Below are 6,060 nucleotides of genomic sequence, written 5' to 3' on the forward strand. Positions count from 1 at the left end.
GCTGTAATTTTGAAGTCTGCAACAGTAGTTCAAAGAACTCTAATAGCTGTCTGTGAAGATAAACTGTAGCTGGATTGTGTTTGATTTTCTGACAAACATTGTCTAAAACCATTATGCAATTACATGAGCTGAATGGCTGTAGCTGCACTGTGCGGGCATCCTGAATCTGTAAGGATATACATATGTAATTGAAAATTGCTAGCTAAAGAGGAACCATGGGTTTGTTTTGTTTCTTTTACTGGATCTAGACCAATTTTGATGAGAAGTGTGACTATTTATACTAGTGTATAATCGTTGTTTATCAAACATAATTTGAAGGTAATCATACCACATCTAAGTAACCTACGTGCTTCACAGAAGAACCTGAAATCACTTTAGATTTGTATGCATGGATGTCAAATTCCTAGTGAAGTCCCCACCTTTGCAAACCTGATTTTGTATCTGTGCCAAATCTATCCTCTTTCCCTAAGAGGGCTATATAAACTGGAAGGAAATGCTCTTTGGAGGCACATTTTTTGCTCCCATAATATAGCAATAATTTTGGCATAACCTTCAAACGAGCACCTAAATTTCACATACGTAAGGCTTAAAGAAAAGAACCAAGCCAGTGTGTTTGTGGGAAAGTGTAAACCATGCCATCTACCAGCTGTTAAAATTTAAGCATTCAAAAACATCCTCTGTGTAACATGTGCAGCAGATTGCAAGTCTTCTTTTGTTTAGCGCTGTGAGATAGTGCACATCCTCCTGTGAGCTTGTTTTTGTGAACAGTCTGAAAAGTCTTCCTTCTCAAAAAAATCAAAACCTCTGCTATTACCCTCAAGGATTGTCAGCTCAAAGCTCAGCCTTCTCCCTCACTCTTTTAACCATCCAGTCAACCAGCAGTGCATAAATTATTCTAAACCCATTAAACCCACATGCTGTGCTTCAGGTAGGTTTCTACCAGTAAAAGGGGGTCTGCCAGAGGTGGAAGTCCCTTGCCATTTCATTGCTCTGTACCTGAGCAGCGCTGTGTGCTATCACACACAACTTACTGAGGACAGGAACAGATGTGTAACATTATGTAGATGTGCAAAATGGTGGTGGTACTGCATTTCACCACCATTGCCCAACCGTTGTTTCGCTGAAGTGTCAGTCCTTGCAGTTCAAGGTGTAGTGAAACCATGTGACTGTCGGGCAGCTGGTTACAGGTTCCTCATCTCTGCCCCTTCACCTTTTTATTGCCTGTGAGGGATGCTTTTACTGCTTCTTTTATATGGGTTTTGACACCTCACACTTATGGATCAGAAATGCATTCACTCTCTGGTAGTGCTTCTCTGCCATAACTCAAGCTCATCTATAGCACTTGATGCAAGAGATCTGACCATAGCTTGCAAACATCATGGTAAAGCATGGCGGGCCAGAGTTAGAAGCCTTGTGTTGTCATATTAGGTACTGAATGCAATACCGTTGTTTCTTTCTTCACTCACCAAACTTATGGCTCAAGGTGAAGCTAATTATTTTGTCCTTGTAACACAAGCACAGTGGTCACTGACTAATCCTAGGCTGCTTGCTGAGTTTTACTTGGTTTCTTTTCTACCCATTACTAGAGTCTTACTAGAGTCTTTTCAAAGTCAATGGACTTGGGGGATTTCCTCTATCTACTACACTCTCTTCAGCCATGTACAGTTTCCATTATTATGGATGGTTTAATTTTATTTTTGTGTCATTCTCTGGGTGGATTAGGGAAAGCCATTCCACTACCCCCATGTTGTTATAGACTGTTCTCAGACCAAAGCTGAGAGAGGAAAAAAAAAAAAAGAGAACTGTTATCTACCATTCCTTGACTCAGAAAATACCGTGCTAAAGTTTCTATGTGACCTGTAATCCTTGTTTGTAGCACACAGAAAAAAAACATTAAGTAGCAAACAGTCCAAGTGGTGCATGTGTTAATTGCACATTCTGAAGTGACAGCCCCCTAATGTAATAGCTCAGGATCCTTCCATTGCCCTGGGCTAAGTTTTAATTGCTGTAATAATATTGGTCTTGTTTCCTAGAAATCGTGGAAGGCTGCTATTTTGTTTTTTTTTTTTTTTCTTTAATCTCATCATCTAAAAAAGGAAGAAACCCAATGTTCTTTCTGTTTCTTGCAAACTTTTTCTGGTGTTCATTAAAACAAACCAGTCCAACTCCCAGCCCACAACAGTCATTTTCCATAATCCCCTTCAAGCTTGGCAAAAGAAAGGGGCAATTTTGCATCCAATTGTTCAGTGAAATCTCCCAGGCAACCAAAGATTTTGTCACACACAGAGAAACTCTTACAGTCTCATCCAAATCCAGTTGAAGACTTTGAGTGTCATTGAGACTTGGTTCAAAGTCACTAGTTTTCTTCATGGGTGCTCTTAAGGATTTAATGCAGTTCTCCAGATTCCAGAAGCCAATGAGCACTTGTCAAATTGGGAAGTTTTGTCAGATAATTTGTGATTATGATAACTCTACAGCAGTCCTTTTTTTTCTTTTTCTCTTTTTTTTTTTTTTTTTTGTTTGTTAAGAATCTTGAAAGCCAGTTTTATTTGGTAAGAAGTGAGAATAAGACGTGAGAGTATTAATGTTTTCAATTAACCATTGCATCATTTCTCACATCTGTAGCAGCAGCCCTGAGGAAAAACTAGTTCTTTTGGCATTTGGAGGAAATCTTAAACAAACCACATCTGAAGTTCTCAGTAACCCTCCCCTACATTGTTCCCATTCTGGTCTGTCCCTCTGTTACATCCATTACCTCTTCAGAGGCTCCTTCTCCATTTACCTTTTCCTCTGGGCTCATCTGCAGATGGGGCAACAGTCTGCCAGCAGATGAGGAGATCCTCAGAGTTCCCCTTGCCAAGTCTTCCTTGCACTATGCCTTGGACATGTCTCTGTGACTCTTTTTCCAAGCTCCCAGATCTTAGGGTCAGGTTGGGGAAGGAGGTCTTTTTCTTTGTTGTCACATTTTTTATACCAGTCTGGTTTTATACTGGATCTCATGGGAATTAGTGGAGAGTTTGTGTGGTACAAAGCAGTATTCTGCAAAAATATTCCAGAAAATTAACTTGGGTACAGACAGCCAGACAGCACTGGCTCCTGCTCCTTTCAGAGCCTTTCTGCTGTGAGTATTTGATGCAGCATAAAAGCCACCACTGTGCCCAAGGTTTGTACTGGCACCCATTGCTGGGATTTATAAGGCAGGCACCAGAAACTGATCAACTGAACATCAGAGCTGAGGTGCAGATGTCCCTGTATGGACACCTCTGGCAGTGCCTGTTGCAGACAGAGAGCTTGTAAGCAAATACATAAGGTGAAAAGAGAGTAATACACTTCCCAACCAGTGCTATTTCTGAACTGGTGATTAGGCAGTCTCTGAACTATAACGTGTTGTTGTGGTAGCTAAACAGGTGGCAGTGGAGAAATTCGGAACTGCCCAGGCTTCAATTTGGTAATTTCTCATAAAGTACTTAGTGCCCTATGAATAATGGCATTTTGTGTAGCAAGTCAATGCCCTTACCTGGTATTATGGAGCATGAAGTTACTGGCATTGTCATGACTATAAACCACCAGGTCTATGCTTCAGTTATTGACTACTTCTTAGCACTTTGACAGGTTCTAGTCGGAGTCTAAAATTTATAATTATTTTCTTCTTACCTGAGCCCCACTATGGCTTCAGAAACTGGGTCTTCTCTTATTCATGCATTGCTTGTTCATCAGGGTCTGGAATCAAAGGATTTAAAATCCATTGCAGTCCCTGTGCCAGGAGGTTCCTGCTGGCCAAGTATCCTGGCATGCCTGAAGTCAGAGGAGACAGCAGGCAGAGCATCTTCCTGAGACGTGTGCCAAGAAAGTTATTTCACTTCCCTTAGACCTAGCTTCACTTTGTTTGATGCAGGAAGTAGGAAAAGGGCACAGCAACAGAGAAGGTTTTTGCTCAGAATATGTCTCCATGCTTTGCAGCTGTTTTTTTAAGGCAACACAGATTATATTAGATAAATGCTAGCAACTCCTGCACTATGTGACAAATGCCAATCAAATATTCAGGTTAAAAGGATGCCCTTGCTGCAAACCATATATTCTCACTTGAAGGCTGAAGTGTAATCCGTTCTTCTCCCTGTCTTTCCAAGTTGTCCTTTATGTGATTTAAGCTGTGTTTCAAAACTGCAAATTTTAGGAAGTTGATTGCTGTCTCAGATGTGCTTATTTCAGTGAAGTGCTATGCACAGCCATCCCACTAAAGAGAAACAAAAATTAGCAAATACTTTGGGCACATTTACATATCTGGGTTTTAGTGGAAGCTGTCTGGGTAAGTAAACTTTATCAAAAGGAATTGAGATTTTGAACACATTAAAAAACTTTCAAACATTCATTTAATTTCTTTTCTTCTGGCTAGAACTCTACATTTCCTCTCAGACTTTGTTCAGACTGATCTGGCTGCATGATTTTAGACCAAAATTGAAATAGTTTCAGGTAAAAAGCTAGGAAAGCAGCATTGAGATTTGTGGCCCAGACTATATGGTCAACATACATTTAACTTTAGATGTTAGTCCCAGTGTCTTCAGTCTTGAATCTGAGCTGAAGTGAGTGGGTCTGTCCTGTGTTACTTTAGGAAGTTGATAATTTTAAAGAAATTAATGACTACTGGTTGCTTTTCACTGAGAGGTAAAACTGGGCAGATAAATGTATACAATTGTAGGCTGTTTAGAGGGTCATCCTGCCAGAAAAAACAGAGAAAACACCTGTTAACAGCAATGAAGAAAATAGATACATGGATCTGTTTTTTTACTCACGAAATCTTGCAGATGATGGTAGGACTGGGGTTAAATCAGACTGTACAATTAAGTAGTCAGGGTACTAAAAATTTACAAGAGACTGAAGGAATGTTGATGTTTCACTAGCTTGAAATACTCAAGATCTTATGAAATTTAATTAAATCAATACAATTGCCTATTCTTTAGGATATACATTCAGTTACTTTGCAGAGCTGTAGAAGTTAGAGTCTTACAAGGATTTCAGTTGGACTTGTTCAATATCAGAACTCCATTTTTCGTATAAGTTTATGAAAATGAAAGATGAAGATTAACTGGAACTGGAAGGCAGGAGGAACTTTTCTATTTTTTTTTTCATATTATATTTTGCTCCTTTTTTCCACTGAAATGCTTTCATAATGGTTACTTTTTTGTGTGTGAAAAACCTCAGCTTTCATATGCTTCCATATTGATGTCCTGGCATAGTTACTTGCTATATCAGGAAGAGTAAAGAGGCACTTGTCATGTGTTTTGAACTGAAGTTTTCCCCCAAAAATTCAATTGCAAATAAAAAATGGATTTAACAAAAGGCCACTCTTCTGTTATCCCATTTTCAGGTATATTTAATCTGGACAAATGTCTGCTCCTTCACTGTCACATTATTTGGATGCTCATACCCTTTTATCAATATCTGATATTGATAAAATGTGGTGAGGCACTGGAATAGGTTGCCCAGGGAGGTTGTGAATGCTCCACCCCGGCAGTGTTCAAGGCCAGGGTGGATGAAGCCTTGGGTGAGACAGTTTAGTGTGAGGTGTCCCTGCCCATGGCAGGGGGGTTGGAACTAGGTGATCTTGAGGTCTGTCTACTCACTGCAGCAGTAAAAAAGGCTGGTAACAAATGATACTATCCAACAAGTGTTTATTATGGATCATATGGATCAAAGGTGCCTGGAATTCATATTGAAAGCTGACCCGTTGACGGAGGGAGTCTCATTGGTACATAGCTAATTTTCTGAGCATGTGTGCTTTTAATAGTATTCAAATGTGAATTCAAGCTGCTGCTTGCAATGGACTGCAATTGTAAGAAATGGATCATTTTTTGTGTGGTTATTTTAATTACTCTTGATAGTTGCTCAGAGCTTTATACCATTTTTCTTTCTTTCCCCCCCCTCAGGATTAACAAAACTTTAAAACACTCTGAGGACACATTCATCATTTTGTCAGTCTTGACCAATGAATTTCACAAAAACCCAAGGATATTTTCAAAGGCTCCTGTCCAAATTTCAGTCGATGGGGGCATCTTAATAGAA

This window comes from Lathamus discolor, chromosome Z (genome assembly GCF_037157495.1).
Source record: "Lathamus discolor isolate bLatDis1 chromosome Z, bLatDis1.hap1, whole genome shotgun sequence".
NCBI lineage: Eukaryota > Metazoa > Chordata > Aves > Psittaciformes > Psittacidae > Lathamus > Lathamus discolor.